Below are 20,752 nucleotides of genomic sequence, written 5' to 3' on the forward strand. Positions count from 1 at the left end.
TGATGATGTTGGCTTTACTATGTGTGTATTTGATGTATTGAGGTGCACCATAAGATTGGTGAATTAATATACACTTAACCAAAGGGTGTGATAAGAGGGATGACATATCATAAGGGTTATACCCTCTATAAGTGACGTGTCTTATCATGAAAGGATAACACCCTTATAAGAAGTCTCACAACTATCTAAAAAGGGTGTGAAGAAGTTTATAAAAAGATGATTCATTCCTCTAAACAAATAATCCAATCTATACGAGGATATATGACGACTATTTCTCTCTTCTTTTCCTTTGGTGTGATATTTCTCCCTTGGAACTACTGTATAGTAATTAATAGTCTAACAACAATAGAGATTGATCCTACAAAAAGTTTTTACCATAAAATCTATTGGTAATTTGAAGAGTAACCTAAGTCCTTATAGACACATGTGAAGTCATTTCTTTCATTGATGTGAAATTCATTTAGGACTGGGGATTGGGGATTACTGGATTAAATCGAGAGTGAAGGCTAACTAGTGCATGTTAATGTGATGAATGATGAGGAAAGCATGCGTCACAAGAGTAGATTAGGAAATTATGAAGGAATGCCGACAAGGGGAAACTGGTTGGGCAAGGCCAAGTTTCCCAGCCATATGAGACATTAAATTTGGTGATGAGATAATTAGGCCATGACTAGACAGCCTACGGCTGTGTCACTTTGATAAATATACATTGTGTGGTGTGGTCTGAAACTGCGATCCAAACGCGTAGAAATTCACTCGCCCTTGAAGAAAAGAAAGAAAAATATATAGGCCTTGAACCGCCGAGGTGGTGACTGACGACCGTCCAGGCTTACTGCCTGTCTGCCTGACCTATAACAACCGCAAAATATTATAAGCATCGCAGGATTTATCAGAGAGATCAACGAAGAGAGAGATACTGATAAAGATCTCTAACTGTATGGGATGTGAAACTCTCTCCCTATTCTTTCTTCTACATAGGGGTGGGAAGGTATGGAATTTTAAACTGAAAATGAGATACCAATTCCAAACCTAAAATTTTCGGGACAGGAATTTTAATTCCAATCCCGTAGCGCAAATTTGGTATATGGATCGGGATTGGATTTTGTGTTTTGGATTTTTGGGTTGAAATTTTAGACTTTTGGGCTGTGTGAAAATTTGAGCTTTTGACATGAAATTTTGTTGTCCAATTTCATATCAATTGAAATTTAGGTTTTTACCTCATACCAATTCATTCACACCAAGTCAAGTTGACGTTTCAAAGTTCGAAATTACTTGATTTCATACTTCGATTTATAATATAGTTTACTATCAAATTATTTAAATTCAACATTCAACATGCATGTAATAAAAAAAATTACATATATATATATATTTTCAACATTCACACATTGAATATGTACCATCGATTCCTGTATCGAAAGATTCCGAATCGGTTGGCTATGGAGTCTCAAAAATTTCAGTATTATGAATTTAAAATTTTTCAGTATGAAATTGGAACTTTTTTTGTTTGCTTTGGAATTTTCAAAAAAAATATCCAGCCCTATGGATACATATCTTCGATCGGGAGAGATTGCTCAAATTCATTTAAATAGTACTTGAAAAGGCAACCACCACACATGTACTATTGCTGTCAGGTCGCTAGAAAATTTCAAAACGCAAATTAAGTGGTGAATATTACCTCACTCCTCTCTCTCTCTCTCTCTCTCTCTCTCTCTCTCTCTCTCTCTCTCTACATCTTTCTAGTGATCATCTTGCTAGTTACCTAGATCTGATTTGATAATAAGATGATTCTGAAAAAAGCTAGTATCAAAAAAAACTGGGAGCTGTTTTTGTGTTTGGTAAACATTTAGCTTCAGCTTTTTTTCACAGTTTTGGATGAAAAAAAGCCAAAAACAAGAAGCTCCAAAACCCAGCTTTGAAAAATTGGTTTTTTTTCACATCTGTTTTACATAAAAGTTTACCAAACACTATAATACTGCTTTTTTTTTTTTCAAAAGCACTTTTACAAAAAAGTTTACCAAATACTTTATTTCACAGCTGCTTATTCTCACATCACAACAGAAGCAGTTTTTTTTCAAAGCACAGCAATACCAAACCAGCCCCTAGTCTGATGTTAGGAGATTTTTTGGAAAACCCTTTCTTTCTCATCAACAACCATCCAGTCCTCCTAAAGATTTTCTGAAGATCGATCAGAAGCGTTCACATACATACATATGGGTGCTCCTTTGTCTGCTTGGCCTTGGGAATACCTAGGCTCCTTCAAGGTATGTACTACTTATTTTTTCCTTTAGTTTTTGTCATTTTATTCCATATTGGATTCAGATTAATTAATCGGTACTTATTCATATAGTATATATGGGATTTGGTTGAAATAATTACAGTGTGTGCTGTTCGGACCTTTGATCTGAGAAGTCTTGTATTCCAAAATCCATGAGAAAGTGGATCCGCTCACAGTCCTCACCAGTAGCTGGTGTCTTCATGTTCTCATATTATGCGCGCTTCGAGCCCTAACTCACCAGCTATGGACTAGTTACACCAGCATGCTTTTCCTCACAAGAAATCGCCGGATCATCCAACAGGGCGTTGATTTCAAGCAGATTGACAAAGAATGGCACTGGTAATTCATTCATCCATACCATCTTTTGCCTTAATTACTTATTATAATTTATAAAATTTGATCCTTTTGATTAAGGGTTCAATAGGGATAAAAGTCATATTTTAAGTTTAATAACTACTTTTTCTTTTTTCTTTTTTTTTTTCTTTTTTTTTTTTTGTCAAAAGTTTAATAATTAATTAGATTTTGATCTGTTATTTTTTATGTTTGTTTTGTAGGGATAATTTCATAATTCTTCAAGGGATAATTGCGTTCATTGCCTGCTGTTTGCTTCCGTCGCTTGTGCAGAAGCTTCCCTTGTGGAGTACAATAGGATTTATTGCCACTCTGATACTGCACGTGGGAGTTTCAGAGCCTTTATATTATTGGCTTCACAGACATTTTCACAGCAGCAGCTACTTTTTTTGACAATTACCATTCACTTCACCATACATCTCCCGTACCACGGCCCAGTACAGGTTGTTGGTAACATCATTAATAATATTAACTACTTACTACCAAACCTTTCTATCATTCTGATCAACGTGTCCCGTTACCATACCGTCTTCATTCATTTTTCCCAAATGTCTACTCTACCTCGAGATTTAATCTCGGATGTTTTAACCGTTTAATTTTTGTTTAAAAATACAAAAAATATAATATAATAATTAAAACATTCAGGGTACGAGAGCAGCTTAGTTTTTTTGGATTGTGCTATTAATGTACATTTTTTTATTTCTTGCACATTTCTTTTAATTTTTAGTAATCAGATTAAATGAATGGAATAATATAAATAGATAAAAGTTAACAAGGACTTGGGAGACATAAAAAATGATGTGAAAAGTATTACTTTATTTTTTTGGCTCCCAAGTGCTTTATTAATTTATTTCATTTGGAGTTGTATCAATAATTTTTTTATCATAATATTTTTTGTGTGCAGCTGGAAATGCAACCCTATTGGAGCATCTGATATTGAGCATAATTATTGGAGTTCCAGTTTGTGGTACGAGTCTGATGGGTTGTGGATCAGTGTGCACCATCTATGGCTACGTTTTGGTTTTTGATTTTCTGAGATGTTTGGGGCATTCCAATGTTGAGGTCATTCCTCATCAACTCTTTGAGAAATTACCTACTACATCTCTCTCTCTCTCTCTGTGAGATTAATAGATTGATACACACATATATTAAGGGGATAAGAATGTGTGTACTCTGCCAAAAACAAATAATTAATCCATAAATAACATTTTTTTTTTAACAAACGATATTAATCAACACTAAAGGAGAAGAGGGATGGGCTTAACTTCACAATGGGATAACATTAATGTGGTTCAAATTCTCTTTTGCCGAGAATCGAACATAAGATCTTTCACTTACAATGAAAAAGAATATTACCAAACCGTAGTAAAATATCAATAAGCTAAGAGCTGGTTTGGTATTGCTGTGCTTTGAAAAAAAGCTGCTTCTGCTGTGCTGTGAGAATAAGCAGCTGTGAAATAAAGTAGCAGAGTGTTTGGTAAAATTGTTTGTAAAAGTGCTTTTGAAAAAAAAAAAACAGTATTAGAGTGTTTGGTAAACTTTTATGTAAAACAGATGTGAAAAAAAAACCGATTTTTCAAAGCTGGGTTTTGCAGCTTCTTGTTTTTGGCTTTTTTTCATCCAAAACTGTGAAAAAAAAAATGAAGCTGAGTGTTTACCAAACACAAAAATAGCTCCCAGCATTTTTTTATAGCAGCTTTTTTCAGAATCACCTCAGTACCAAATCAGGTTTATATGGTTTTGTACTCCAACTTTTACCCAAAGAAGAAGCCTAATCACACTGCGTTCGTACTTATGTACTATTGCCACTAGAGGAAAGAAAATGAATAACTTTACTACGTAATAAATGAGTTTGATTTCTAATTATTGTGATATGAATACAAAAATATATACAGTATTTTCAAGTAGTAATTGTGTTTAACAAAACTCATGGTTGATTTGTTATGTTTTCCTCTTGATGGTATATGGACATGCAGATACCACAGCCTGCACGATACTGAAATGGACACCAACTTCTGCCTTTTCATGCCTCTCTTTGATGCACTGGGGAAGACACTAAACGCAAAATCACAGGGACTACACAAAGAGATTAGCTTAAATGCAGGTGGGTACGGGGAATTATTTAACAGCTAACTTCAATATCCCAAATTTAAAGTTATTCATATGATTAGTAGTTAGGGTAAGATTTTCAGTAAATAATAGTGGTGAATGCAGGTAAAAATGGCAAGGCACCGTATTTCGTTTTCCTCGCACATGTGGTTGATTTGTCGTCGTCTTTGCACGTGCCGTTTGTCTTACGATCATTCTCGTCGGTACCATTCTCAATGAGATTCTTCCTAGTGTTTGCTTGGCCTTCAAGCATGGTAACCATGCTAGCAATGTGGGCATGGGCTAAAACTTTCCTAGTTTCATTTTACAACCTCAGAGGCCCTTGCACCAGACATGGGTTGTGCCTCGATACGGCTTTCAGGTTTGCCCTCCTATATATATACATATAAAACTTTTTGTTATAATCCAATGTGCTTTCTTGTCAATTGTGCATACTCTGAATCTGAACTATTTATAAGCTTGAATCTTACTTGAACGCGTTGTTTATATAAACATTAGCCAAGCTAGTCTATAACTACTGCATAAGTTTATTTACATACTTTAACTTGGATGAATTTGTGGTTTACTTTACAGTACCTTTTACCATTTGCTCTAGAAGGCATCAATAATCAAATAGAGCAAGCAATCCTTATAGCTGACAGGATGGGGGTCAAGGTCATCAGCCTTGCAGCACTGAGTGAGGTTGGTATCTCATTCCTTTCCTATTTATTAACTCTTTCTTTTTTTTTTTTGGAAGTGACAAATTCAATCCGTTTCTGATTATGGTTGTTAGCCGTACCAATATTAATTTTGAAAGAAACGATAGGTAGGTAAAATTTCAGTTGAATTAGAGAGAGTTTTAACCATCAGGGATGTTAAACTATGGCATGGAATCAATATCATGCTATATTAAAACTCAAACACCCCACACCTACTGCATGCACATGTTTTCTGCAGCGTTTTGGGTCATGCACATAGCATTCGTATTTAAGACTCGATCAACCAAGTGCACTGAATCTGAAAACTCAAAATTCTATAATGCTTTGAAATTTGAGATTTTCTGGGTCAAATTTTGAATTTTTTTCTCTACATTTAAAACACTCTTAAGTATGCCATATTTCGGGGTATCATAGAAAATTCCCTAAAAACTAGAACTACACTTAGGTAATCCACCAACTAAGTGCCACCATATGGCACTACCGTACTGATCTAGCATTTGTGCACAAGATGAACTAGTTATCGGTCTATTAGTACTTTTCTTGTTTAAATGTTGAAGAAAATCTCGTTCGAATAGCCATTATCAAAGTAAAAATGGTTCCTGTGGGCATGATTAATTAAGGGGGATTATATGCCTAAAATTCTTGTTATGTTGGAATTAAAGTATACAAAAAAGAGAGACAATATAGATATTGGGTGGAGAAATCTAAGTATCTATCTAAATATCTTCCTTCTTATTAGAATGCTATCTATAGACATATGATTCATTATATGGGAATTTCGCATGTAATTGCTAGTGAATAATATAATGACCATGTTATACATCTAGGTCATTAATCAAATAATTCACAATAAAATGTTGAACAAACTCACAAAAACGCTTTTCTCAATAAGCAATACGGGTATCCAAGTTCAATTTTAACTAAATGGTCTGGGGACCAATTTTCGATGTGAGCAATCCTTGCAAGGACCTACACAATGCATTATGTTGAGACCTCAAAATATGTCCGTAGAAATTTGTAAAAATTCTACACATCATTTGTGGATGTTGAATAGCAAAGATAGTCATTCTATAATTTGGTCAATAAACTTTGGATCATGATAAGCATACACTACTTTTATGATTATGCGATAAACTCATAAAGAAAGTAGGAACTTCTTTGAAAATATAAATTGAACGGAACTAAAATACAATTCGACATAAAAATAAAGACAATTAACGGATTCATATTAACATAAGAAAATTGAATAAAACAAAATGATCAACATCATGAAAAATGTTGAAAAATTAATAGAATAAAATAAAGTGGCAAGCAATTGAGAGAGAACTCTACCGTTACTTGTTTACTAAACTCAATAGGTGCATTTTTGCTCACACACATTAACTTTAGTGTATACTCATCATATACCTTATTAGTTGCTATGTGTCCCATCTTCTAACCCTAGTAAACTTGTTAATTAATATATTTTTTAAAATTTTTAAAACTAAATTAAACATGATTAAATAAATAAACTCAATCCCATAAACTTTTCAACTTCCCCAACCAGCCAACCCCCACCCACCCACGCCACCCTTTCAATCTTCTTGTTCAGAAGCCATGGCGGATCAGCCATCTCTGTCGTCCGCCCTCTGGCCTCCGCCATCCCTCTTATTCCACTGTAACTCTAATTTATTTTATAAAGAAAACTCAACAAATGTCCTCGCCAAGAAAATATATCCCAACTCGCAAAACATTTCAAATTTGTGTGTGCACAGAAATGTCCTCACCAAGAAAGAGAAAGGGCTGGTTCTTTAGGTGAGGCTGCTATCGAATTTCATGGCTGCAATGGTGCAGTCGTCGTAGTTGTCTCCAGCTGTTGTTGTATGGTCTTCGATTATTGAGTCGACGATCATATAGTCACAGTGGAAGAAAAGGTAAAAACAATGTTCCCATCGTCATCATCGAATCTTTCGCCGTGGGTGGGTGGGTGTTCATGGGTTGCTGGGTGGAGAAGTTGAAACGCTGGAGGGGTTTGGATTTTTATTTTTATTTTAAAGGCTTAAAATTAGTTTCAAAATTTGTAATAGATATATTTAATTAACAACTTTAGTAGGGTTAAAAATAGGACACATGGCAGCTAATAAAGTGTGTGGTGAGCATACACCAAAATTAATATGGGTGAGCAAAAATGCACCCAAACTCAAGGGCAAGAGATAAAACTCAACCACTAATAATAGAACATAATGATTTTCCATCTGTATCGGGAAACAAGTCCGAAATACCAAAGTGGTTTGTACCTATCGAGTGCGAAATTATAGGAGAATGTAAAATTGTCTCAACCACTTTTCTATTGCCTTTATAATTCAAGACTTTGTTAAAAAAATCCACCAAATATGTTGGTGTGTCGCAAAACTATACTCAATGCCATGCATATAGAAAAATTAATCCACCAAAAATTAGTTTTTGTTGTTTATGCAAAAATCGAGACTTCAAGCTCTCAATTATTCATGAGAAAAGAACTCCAGGTTCCTATTCGATTAAGAAAGTTTGGTTCTGATTTAATTATTTATCATTTAGGATGTCTAATTACATTCCTAGTCACGAGACAAAACAGTTTCTTATCATTGTTGGAAAAATACATCCTCAAGGTGGGTTGTTCCACCGAGTCCGACATTCGTATTCTCATTTGAGTTATAGATGCAATGAGCTATAGGCTCCCAACTGCGTGAATATAAACTTTTAAATTCATGATACGGAACTGTAAGCCTCCCACACATCATTGGATGAGAATCAAAAATCAACAAACTGAAATTCGATTCTTATTAAAAGATGAGAGTTAGAGGGACTACAGGTCTTGATCTTTTAACCAATATTTTGATAGAAAACATCATAAAAATATATATATGTGGCCTTTCGTGGAGATTAAAGCCGTGTAAAAACATAAGAAATTGTGATGTAAAAGAGGCATCTTTATACCATATGCATAAGAGATACGAGATATGTTGACTCGTACATAAGCCTTCGTGATCAGTTCATACTAGTTGAAAATCTATTTAGACCATTTCCAAAGGAAGTGTTAAATTATAACAATCAATTGAATTATAATTGATGACTGATGTGACAATCTAAAATTTTATGTCTAATTTTGTACTTCCACAGCCGAATTGTCAAATGTTGTTATCTTATTAATATAACACTTTAAATGGTTCTACTTATTAAAAAATGTTGAAACAAAATTTTTATTGTTTGAAATGTTAGTAGAATAAGGGATCCACCATTAAAACTAATTAAAAATAAATTTGACGTTGATCACAAATTTGACTTTTAATCACAAAAGCTTCAAATCTAGTCGGTAAATAGCACTTCGTTTGGAAGGATTTATGATGTCAAATATTCACAATGGCATCTGCAACTAAGATTTGATATCTCATTTAGAGATGTTCTTAAACGTCACATATCTTGAATTGAAAACTACTCTCTTGCTTTAATAGTATCATTCCAAGAAAAGAACAAAAAGAAAAATAAAAAAAAGACCTGCACAATATTTGGCATGGTGGAAAGCCAAAAGTCATGGTCCGTTGATGACATACCCCGACCGAGGTCAGGGAGTGCTGGCCGTCACGCGGAGGTGACGTAACCATGTGCACAGTGCGGAAGCTAATAAAATAGTAACGTAAAAGTACGAATAAATAAAAACTAGCATACATAAGGTGAAAGTAATAAGTGCTAGCGAAAGTGAGACACAAATTCAGAGCAGAAAGCCTAAAGCAGTCTAAACTAAAATGACGCGACAACAGTACACCCGAAGGTGGACCTACGCTGGTGATCGTCTGTCAGAAATGCCGGGAAAGCCCTCTGGGAAACCACCGAACCTGCTAGGTAGCTAGAACCTGGAGGGGTGCAAAACAAAAGCGTGAGTGGGCAAAAACAAAGCTTTTCGAAAACCATTTCAAAAACAAGATTCTAACCCCTCGCCGTAAAACCTGTATACTTCCCAGAAAATAAACATATGTGTATAAATATAGATATGCCAATCATGCTTAAGAATATACCATGCCAAATCTCACAATGAAATGCAAGTGCTCAGGTATAAATCACATCAATAGCATATATCTGGCAGCCAGAGTCACCTAATGTGACCTGTACGGCTACATCTAGAGCTCAGATCTCAATCACAATAACTAAACCTGCCCACGAGTCGGAACCACCTAAAGTGGTCTGTACGACAGGCCTGGGTGTAATACATATAAACGGTCTAGTGCTACGATCACGTGAAGGCTGTGCGAATAATCGCGGGTCACCTACGAGTCGGAACCACCTAAAGTGGTCTGTACGACAGGACTATGCACCTAACTTGGATCCAAGCTGAGCGTGTGGTGCGGGAGGTGAACAACACGTGAAGGACTGTGCCCTACTCTGGGCGGGAGCACTAACACCGGGGGTGCAGGTTATGAGCTCTCTAAGCATCTCGAATCACCATTAAAAGTAACATGAATGACACTTACCTGGCACTTACCTGTGCGTCCACAGCACCAAATATGCATATGTGTATAAATATATACGCCCAATAATGCAACTAATAATGCATAAATGACGATAATATAATGCATGACATATAACTAATAAACATTTAAATCAATTTCTGGGAAAATATAAGTATATAGGTATATACAGAAAACCAAAAGCCCACTCACTGATAAGTGGAAGGGTCGTAACCCCCTGCGTCGAGTGACCACGCTCGTCCTTGGGATACGTCTCACCTATATGCGAAATAACTATAAAAACGTTAATTTTAAAGCACATAACCAAACTTTAGAAATAACTTCTCATACAAAGCTCAAATGGGGTGTATGAATACACCAACGTGATCTACTCAACCTCACGAACATCCCCAAATTTTTAAAATAATTTTTCACCGCCGCACGCGCCGGCCAAGGCACGGCCACACGCGCCAGCCACGCGCAGGCACGTGCCTGGCACGCTGACGGCGTCAACTGACGCCGTAGGGAATATTCCGTCAGTTTTGACAGATTCCGTCAACGGCGTCAGGAATATTCCGTCAGATTTGACGGAATATTCCGTCTTCTTCCCCGGCAAGCCTCCGGCGCCGGAAAATCGCGAAAACTTTAAACTTCAATATCTTCTTCGTTTTTCAACCAAATTTCACAATTTTGGTACCAAAATGAAGCCTAGAACTAGGGGAACACAACCATACAACTTTCAAGGGTTAAAAACCACGAAATCTCACCTGAAAAATCGAACCAACTTCGGCCAACTTCGAAACCAATGATCCCGACGTCCAATTCCTTCAAACGAACTACTCCGAGCCTCCTTAGGACCTCACCAAGCTACCTACAAGCTTGGAATTTCCGAAAACGTGAGAAATCACGTGTGCATGAATAGTACCTCAAATCGAACATCGTTGAATCGACGTGAAAACGATGGAGTTCTTACCTGGAAATGGTATGGCTGGACTCCTACGAGCCTCACGAGCTCGAATATGGTCTTGGTTCCCTCGATCTGTGGAAGTTTAGATGGTTTTGGGTGTGTGTTCGTACGTATATGGTGAATGGGAAGGGAGAGGGGCTCGGGACAGAGATAGGGAAAGGGAAAGAAGGGAGTGCAGTGTGGGAGTGTGAGTGTGTGGCCCAAAACATGCCAACACACGCAAAAACAACCAATAAACGTAACGAAATCGAACTAGGGGCAAAACTGTCTTTTCACGCGTACGTTTTTGATATTTCTGGGACGGGTTGTCACAGTTGAAATATGTAATCAACTAATAATTAATTTGTTAATAGATAATCAGCATGAGTAGCATAGTGGTGACATGAAATCAAGGCAATAGGATTTCGAACGTATGGCATATAAATGAAACAGCATATCAAGAGTTTGATAATAATAGAAGAAAGAATGCTTTCCATTATGATTTGTATTCTTCTCATTTAGAGTTATATATACAATCATATACAATCCTAACATAATAAGGAAAGAGTAAATACAATTGATTACAAGAATATATGTCGCGCATGCCCAACTTATCTAGAAACCTCGAGAACTTGTTGCTAGAAACCCCCTTAGTGAGAATGTCCACTACTTGGTCTTCAGTTCTTATGGAAGGAACCTCAATTACCTTACTGTCCAACTTTTCCTTAATAAAGAACCTATCAACCTCCACATGCTTGGTCCAATCATGTTGCACTGGATTACGAGCTATATCATGAGCCGCTTTATTGTCACAGAATAACTTCATCGCCTGAGTATGTTTGATCCCCAAATCTTGTAACAGAAACTTAAGCCACAAGATATCACAAATACCAAGTGCCATACCTCTATATTCAACTTTTGCGCTTGACGTTGCTATTACATTTTGCTTCTTGCTTTTGCACATTACTAGATTTCCCCCAAAAAAGTTGAAATAGTCGGATGTTGAGCGCCTGTCATCCGTCGATCTTGCCCAGTCAATGTCCATATAACCTTTAACTCTGAAATGCCCATTTTTCCGAAACAGAATTCCTTTACCTGGACTTTCTTTCAAGTAACTCAATATTCTCATAACAGCACTCATATGTTGTTCTCCTGGATTGTGCATATATTGACTAACTACACTTATATGAGCAAGATCCGGGCTAGTCTGAGCCAAATACATTAATCTTCCCACTAACTTTTGGTAGCTCCCTTTATCAACCGGTACCTAGTTTTGATCAACACATATCTTCATCCCTTCTACCAATGGAATAATAACTAGTTTGCATGTTGACATACGGGTTTCTTCCAACAAGTCAAGAATGTACTTCCTTTCTAGTAGAAATATCCCAGACTTGCATCTTGACACTTCAATCCCAAGGAAATATTTTAACGAACGGAGATCTTTCATTTCGAATTTCGTGGACAAATATTTTTGCAAGGCCGCTTGCTCAACAGGATCGTTACAGGCAACCACCATATCATCCACATATACAATGAGAGATATAATATTTTTGTTCTGCCATTTCAAGAATAATGTGTGATCCCAATTACTCTGCCTATAACCGAATGCTCTCATGGACTTAGTGAACCTACCAAACCAAGCTCTCGGAGACTACTTCAATCCCTACAATGACTTCCTGAGCCTACATATCTTGTGCTTTCGCATGCCTGAATCATCACCCTGGTGGAACGTCCATGTAAATCTCCTCGGTTAGATCTCTGTGGAGGAACACATTTTTTACATCGAATTGTTGCAATGGCCAATCTAGGTTCGCCGCTAAGGACAGTAGGACACTAATTGTATTGATCTTAGCCACTGGTGCGAATGTATCCATGTAGTAGATGCCATATTTCTGTGTATACCCCTTCGCCACCAATCTCCTTTTAAAGCGATCCACCATTCCATCCGTTTTGTATTTCAGTGTATAGACCCATTTACATCCCACAAGTTTCTTTCCGGTTAGCAAGTCTGTTATTTCCCAAGTAGCAATCTTCTTCAAGGATCTCAATTCCTCGTTCATTACATCTTTCAGCAGGAATCCGCTAAGGCTTCTTGCACACTGTTAGGAATAGCTACAGTAGACAATTGATATACAAATGACTTATTTGATTGAGACATGTGATGGGTAGACACATAATTATTTAATGGGTATCTTACTCTTGAATCAGAACTTGGTTCACTCACATAATACTTGTGTTCACACTTAGGATCCGCCTCATAAGTGGGTTTAGGAATACCTCGGTTAATACGCTTGAAAAGAGGACGAAGTGGAGGTGCATCCAGTGTAGAAGACGATTGGTTATGCATATTAACAGGAGATGAGTTCATATTCTAACTCGAGACAACTTTTAGGGAAGAATCACTAGCTAGTTGTTGTTGCTCAGTTCCATTTAAAACCATGGGCTGAAACTCCTCAAGCACAGAACTTGTGGGCATGTCTTCCTCCCGAGGTTAAGGGGCTAGTTCCTGGTTTGCTGGCTGCTGTTCAGTGGTTCGATCAGTGGGCCGCTATTCAATCAGTTGTTGGTCAGTGGGCTGCTGATCACCAAAGGCTGTAGGCTCCAAATGTGGTAGCTGTTTTTCATGCAGCTCATTTTTGGCCGTAGGGAAATAATAAAAAAATTGAACTTCATCACCTCAATACTCCTGCTGAAGTGAGGACGCAAGGGAACTAAAGAACATTTCCTTCTCATGGAAAATCATATTCAGAGTGATAAACATCTTCTTAGTTGAAGGATGATAACAACGATATCCCTTTTGGGTAGTTGCATGACCCAAAAACACGCAACTATGGGCGGGTAAATGGGTATAGGAAAAGCATGTCGGGGTGGGTATAGCCCAGTTCTAATTTTTTAATAAGAGAAATGGGGCAAGCGGGTGGGGAGGGCGGGGCTTTGAAATTTTAAGGGCTGGCTAGTTCCAGATATATAGGAAAACGGGACCTCGAACATGCCCATTTGTAATTGCAATGGATGGCCCAACAACCTTAAGTCCTCGACGACATCACCTTTGCAACTCACTCTCTTGCCCTCTTACTCTACAAGTCTAGAGTCTATCTTTCAGACTTTAGCTAACACACTTTTTCTCTCTCTATCTCCCTATCTCTTACTCCCAATCGAAAATGGATATGATCCTCACCACTCGCCAGACCCGAAAAATCCCACCCAAACCTAATTACTCAACGGTAGTCATCCACAAGGACGATGACTCCGAGTTCGATTGACATACCAAGCATAAGAGCTTTGACTCGAAACTCGACCTCTACACCACTATGGTCTATAAGGGTAATGCCGACAAAGAAGAAGACAATGACACCTCTCTCCCTGCGATCTTTAAACGCATCCCCAAGGACATCAGCGACAGAGCCTCAATTGATTACTTCAACAACAAAAATGAAGATGAAAACAGTGGCGATTTCGGCACAATGATCATCAAGCCCGATCAAAACCAAACCACGAGGAGGTCACGCGACTTTAAGGAGGCGTCGTTCAACGATGACAAAGACGTCAGTGGGTTCTCGACCTTTGTGGTGAGGTCGTCGGGTGAGAGAGTCGGTCAGTGGGACCGTGGTAAGAAGGACGAGCAGTGGCGCTAGTTCGACGATGAGTAAGGCAGTGGTGAGTATGCAGGTTCAATTGAACCTGCAAATCCAACTTCGAATTCTCCACTGCCTTGCGAACTTGCCACTCGTTGTTCAGCCCGGTGATTAGCTCACAAAATCGCTTCGATGAAATCTCGGCAGGCGACGGAGTCTTTGTCACGATCGGTACCAGAATTGCTCCTCATTCTGCTTCAATCTCAATATGCCCAAAATTGAAAAAAAAAAAAAAAAAAAAAAAAAAGCAGTAATTGGACACGTGGACCCGTCTCGAACCAAACAGGCCAAGTTAGGTCTAGTTCCTAAACTCAAAATCCCTTTACCTGGCCCGACCAACCCCGTTACATTTTAAAATGGTAGGGTTAGGTTCCTCTAAATTTGGGCCCGGTCCGACCCCTGCCTAGCCCTACACGCAATGGAGGGCCCGAGGCTCAAGTTTACTTTTCTGTTGGGGAGAGTAAAGGTGAACAAAAGCAACACGCTCTAAGACCCACGGAGGAAAATTCAAAATTGGCTGGCAACTAGTCTGAGCCATGAGGGCCTGAAATGGTGTCTAGAAGTCAAGAGTGCGAGAAGGAAGACGATTAATACGATACGTTGCGGATGTGAGTGCTTCACCCTAATAATTTAGAGGACAATGTGCCTCAATAAGCGAGGCACAAACCACTTCTAACAAGTGTCTATTTTTCCATTCGGCAACCCCATTCTGTTGAGGAGTATACAGGCGCGTGGTCTGATGAATAATACCATGCATACAAAGGAAGGAACGAAGTTTCATATTAACATACTCTTCGCTATTGTCACCTAAGAAAACCTGGATAGTAATGTTGTACTGCACACCAACCATTTTATGGATCTTTTGGAACTAACTTCATTTTTCGACTTTAACAAACTAACCCAAAGTCATTCTTGTACAATCATCAATAAAAGTGACAAACTAGTGAACACCACCAAGAGTAGCTATTTTCGAGGGATCGCACACATCAGAATGCACAATCATAAACGGAATGGAACTTTTATTTAAACTTGGAGGAAAAGAAGTTCGATGGCTTTTAGCCATATCACAAACATCACACTTAAAATGAGAAACATCGTTCTTAACAAACAAACTAGAAAATAACTTATGCAGATAACCAAAAGAATCATGCCTAAGGTGTTGGTGCCACATCCAGATGTCCGACACTTTGTTAGTATCCCCTTGAGAATCCTCCACGGAAAAAGCTTGAGTCAATAGGCCAGAACTACTTGTAGTCAACTCTAAGTAATAAAGCTTCCCTCGTCTAATACCATAACCAATCGTCTTCCGCATCCGGATGTCCTTAAAAACACAAAAATAGGGCAAAAAAAAAAAAAAAAAAACCAATGTAAAGCAATGGTTATTTGGGCAACGGATAACAAATTATAATTTAAAGAGGGAACCATAAGAATAGTGTCAAGTTTCAGGGTATCAAAAAGAGCAACCGTGCCTTCCCCAATAACCAAGGCGGCATCCTATTAGTAACATTGACCACGGTTTGTATGGTGCTTTTAAGGGATGGAACTTGTCTAGAATCACAAGTCATATGTTTAATAGCTCCAAAATCAATTATCTTATTCGAAATAGGAGTGGAAATATTTAGTGATTTACCATCACTACTACTTATCGTAGCAATCATGGCAGAGGCATTGTCCGCTATTTGATCTGCATCATTCTTGGTTTCTGTAATGGAGGCTCGGGATTTGTTGCAGCAAGGATCACAGTTCTTATCCTAATTCTCAAGCTATCCAATCAGCTCAAAACAGTGACTCTTGGAGTGTCCTATCATGCCACAGTGTGGGCACTTACCGTGGGGATGGTCTCGGCTTGTTTGGCTAAGGCAAGTTTGTCCTTGCCAGTTTTGTGAGCCAGCTTAGTTCGACCAAGAAGAAGATCCACACGTCTTTGCTGCCATGGCAGCAGGTTCATTCTTGTTAACTTCCGTCTTCATTGCTTCCTTTCGATTGGCTTCACGATGAACATAGGCATAAGAGGCTTGAAGCCCAAATGCGGGATCCTTCCATAACACTTCTCTACGAACCTAATCAAACACATCATCGAGTTCACTAAGAAACACATAGACTCGTTGTTTTTCAATGGATTTGTGAAACGTTTGAATGTCATTCTCACACTCCATGGTCACCTTATTAAAGTGATCCATTCCTGGAAAATCTTAGTTAGTTCCCCGAAATAAGTAGCTAAGGTCGACCATTCTGACAAAGACATGATGCCTTCTGATTCAAAGAACAAATTTGTGCCTCGTCGTTCTCATCAAAGTAGGTTGCCTTAAGAGTGTCCCAAATCTCATTCGAAGTAAATAACTCAATGTACCGTTTCATAATCTCTGGCTTCATTGAAGACAATAGCCAACTCTTAATTCTTTAATTCTCAGAGAACAATCATCGTATTGAGGATTGTCTTCGTTAGGTGTCTTGATAGACCCACAAAGGTACCCCATCTTCTTCCTTCCAGCTATATGGATTTAAATGAGAAGAGCCCATAAATCATAGTTCTTCTCATCAAATACCATACTAAGGTTGAAACTAGAATTATCCGACTACACCATAATTGGAGCTGCAATTGGAACAATCGCAGAACCAGTCGTCTTTTCCTCAGTCATATATCTTGATGTCGGTATAACTCAGAACTTGCAACGTTGTGATGGGAATCTGGAACAACGGAACAGACTGACAGAAAACTGGGCAGCAATGACTCTAAGTCGCTTGCTCCAATAAATCAGGGACATGTAACAACTCGAACAACAACGACTTTAAGTTTCTTGCTATTTATGTCCAAACAGAGGCACAACGAAAGTATGCTGAGCATGGCAATACCAAACCAATTAGGGCTCGATTTTTTTCTCTAACTTAACTCTAGTGCCAAGAAGAAAGAATGATTTCCAATTTGATTTGTATTCTTCTCATTTAGAAGTATATACACTACTAAGAATAACTGCTTGGGAGACGAAGGGGCAAGAGTCGGGCAAAGGCCAAAACCATCGTTGGAAACATTGGGCGGCAAAGAAAACGTCGTGCAAATTCTATCATGCAAAGCATGTGACGTCAGACGTTGTGCGATGGAGGAAAGCATCACACCAAATGAAGGTTGCGCATCAGAATTGGTGGTCGTTGCGCGTGATCAAGCGGCGAAACTGGGGTTCAACCCCCAGACTATTGCGCTATAGACATAAGGGTTCGACCCCTAAACTCTTGTGTGACGAGCACAAAGACCGTTGCAATAAGATTTTAAAATTAGTTTTTTAAATAATTTTTATTTATTCATTATTTTTTTATTATTTTTTTCCTTTTAAATGTTGCTAATGTACATACAATGGAAAAAAGTATTTTTAAATTTGAAAACAATTTAGAACAAAACTAAAATTGGTAGTAGTCCATGTCATAATCGCCTGTTGGTGGTGTTGCTGCTGTGGCCTGGGGCTGGGAGGTTTTTTCTAGAGGTGGTTCAATGTTAGGGAACTAAATGCCGGAGATTTGAAGTGTGCGACGAATTTGGTTCATCAAATTCGTTTGGGCCGCAATCTGAGATTGCTGGGTGGTAATCCGCTCCTTCAGGTCAGCCACTTTAGATGTCAACGTTTCGACATCTTCTGTTCTCCTCCTGGATGATGAGGTAGACGGATCCCGAAGGCAGGTTTTCCCAAGCCCTTGGTGAACATTCCCATGCCTACGACTGAGGGTCTGATCGAGTGTGCTTGTGATGATCTGAAAATTGACTTCCTCAGAGGGAAACACCTCTTCGATCGGCCTTCTCCACCATGGTGGACTAGAAAAATGAAATAAACAAATTAATTTGAATATACATGTAATTAATATTAATACTAATTAAATATTAAAAAATTGAAATAACTTACATGAAGCTGCACCATCAGCTCATCCCTGGGCAGAACGTACACCTCATTGAACATGTCAATCTTAGGAAACTTTGACCCCCCTGAAAAAATTTAAAAATTATTAGCATAGATTACCAATTGTGTAATAGAGAGTAAAAACAATGAAACTTAAAATAAATATACAATTACCTTACGTCGCTATTCCAACCTATAAGAGAAGTGTCGTGAGCCAGAGCAATGAAAAAGTTTCTTCTTCGATCGATTGATCGAGTTTGCCTTCACTTTTTTCTGTTGAATTTAAAAAACGTGTTAGTTTAGATATTTATAACAAATTAATCAAAAAATTAACATATTGTTTAAAAATATAAATATTTTGATTAAATATTGTTGAAATATATATTATACTTACGAGGTATTTCTCATCTTGAAAATGGCCATAGAGCTACTCCCATTCATCTCGGCAGTCCACCCACTTTATAGGGCACCCAACTGCTAGAGTGACCTCCGGACCGTCATATAGCTCATAATGCTTGTGGAGGTCATTCTTCCATTGGGTGAACCTACAAGCGCAAAGGTCGTTGATGTACTGGGTTTGATAGGCATGGAGGTCCTTGAGGTCATAGTAATGCTACAAAACTCAACAAATATATAGTAGTTAAAATTTATAATATTCGTATACTTTAATAAATTTAGTATTTGAGGTTGAAAATACTTACCGATAATTCATGAAGAACAGCTTCCTTGACTTCATGTGGGACAGCTTTCCATGACTCCCATAGGAGTGGGCAATGATTCCTGATCATCGACCCAATGTCGCTGGCCAACACATTGTGCTGCTCCTTTGTTGCAGCCACGCGATGTCGAGGATCCCACATAATGGTGATCTTCTCGGTTGTGGTGCAAGTGGTTTGTGAAGTCTTCAGCAGTCTGCAAGGGCCCTTGTTTTTAAGTAAACATTAGATGAATTCTATTTTCTACCGAAAATTTGGTAGAACCTCCAAACAATATAATAACAAAAACAACACATCCACCCAACAATTCAAACAATTTATACCAATTGGGGATGTTAAAACAAAATTTACAACTTGTTGATATGACTTTACATTGCGAGTCTGCAACAACTTTTGGCTTCCAAGGCCAGGTTTGCCAACTTAAATCGTTTACAGTAGTGGTTCTACTAATATAGAGAGCATTTGTTTGTAGGACTACACAAACTCACAATAATAGAGGCAAAGCACTCAAAGCGAAGTTCTTAGTAGGTTCGTTCTAATTAATGGGAAAGTGACAATTTTGAAGGTTCAAGCATGACTAAAGACTCATGTCAATGTTGCTTTGACCATCATGAAACCAGAAGCAAGCTTATCAATGGACAAAGCAAGCTTACCTATCTGGGACCCCTCTCCATGGACAGAGGAAGCCTCACCAGACTACTGAGCCTCCTCAGAACTCCGGGGCCGTCGATGAGTCCACCAGGCGCTTAGTATAGGATGCGTCTCTGAAGAAGTCGATGACACAAGTGCCGTAGTCATTGTTGGCCCCAAAGGCGTGACCAGGGGGACACCCGTCGTGCCCATATCAAGTGTGGAGGTGGTAGCAGCACTACCTCCTGGAGAAGGTGTCTGACTGCCTCTACTAGCTGGCCGCCGGTTTGATATAAAGTTCGACATCTGCAAAAAACAATTAATAAAAAAGTTATATTCCACTACTTTAATTTGGTTTGGATATACTAAAAAATATCCTAACCTTGAAGCAAAATAAGATATATCTTTAATTTCATTAATACCATTAAAGAAGGAATCAAATTATCAACTTACCTATATACGCACAAAATATACATTCATGCACAGTAGTCTTAAACAGAAATAACATAGTGCGAACAACACTCTCACTAATTTAGCATATCAACAACTTAATGTCTAAAAGACTTTCTTATAGGTGTAGAATTAGCCAATTATTCTAACTGATTAGCCACAAGTATTCTTTATTGCATGCATCCTTTAAACAAAGCAAAAGGATCCTTACGACATAAGCGCGTACTGTACAGATTAATATGCAAGATATAAGACAAAACAGTACAAAATTAATGAACCCATTAATCTACAACATCATATCTTGATTGCAGAAAACACTTTTTGATAAAGGAAAACACTACCGCTGCAAATCTCTTAGTCAAACAGGTCCTATTTGCCAAAATCTTAAAATGTAATCCTAGAAAAAATGCCTTTTGTTCAATTAAATCTGCTAGCATGCATTTGGATATGATTATTATGTCTCTCTCTACTGTAAACAGCTTGAAGAAGTCTAAGAATATGCTAGGTTTAGTAAAGTCTTTTATTGATTTCAAATTCATTCTTAATGCACAAGTTTTATTAACCTAAAAGCAAGTAAAAAAAAATAAATTAT

At 38.0% G+C, this 20,752-nt stretch overlaps 1 pseudogene; it reads left to right on the forward strand.

The window, feature by feature from the left end:
• Positions 1-1,990: 1,990 nt before the first annotated feature.
• LOC103935723 overlaps positions 1,991-20,752 on the forward strand; it is a 35,076-nt pseudogene continuing 16,314 nt past the window's right edge.

This window comes from the organism of the source record quoted next, unplaced genomic scaffold, assembly GCF_019419815.1.
Source record: "Pyrus x bretschneideri cultivar Hongxiangsu unplaced genomic scaffold, Pyrus_bretschneideri_v1 Contig54, whole genome shotgun sequence".
Lineage (NCBI taxonomy): Eukaryota > Viridiplantae > Streptophyta > Magnoliopsida > Rosales > Rosaceae > Pyrus > Pyrus x bretschneideri.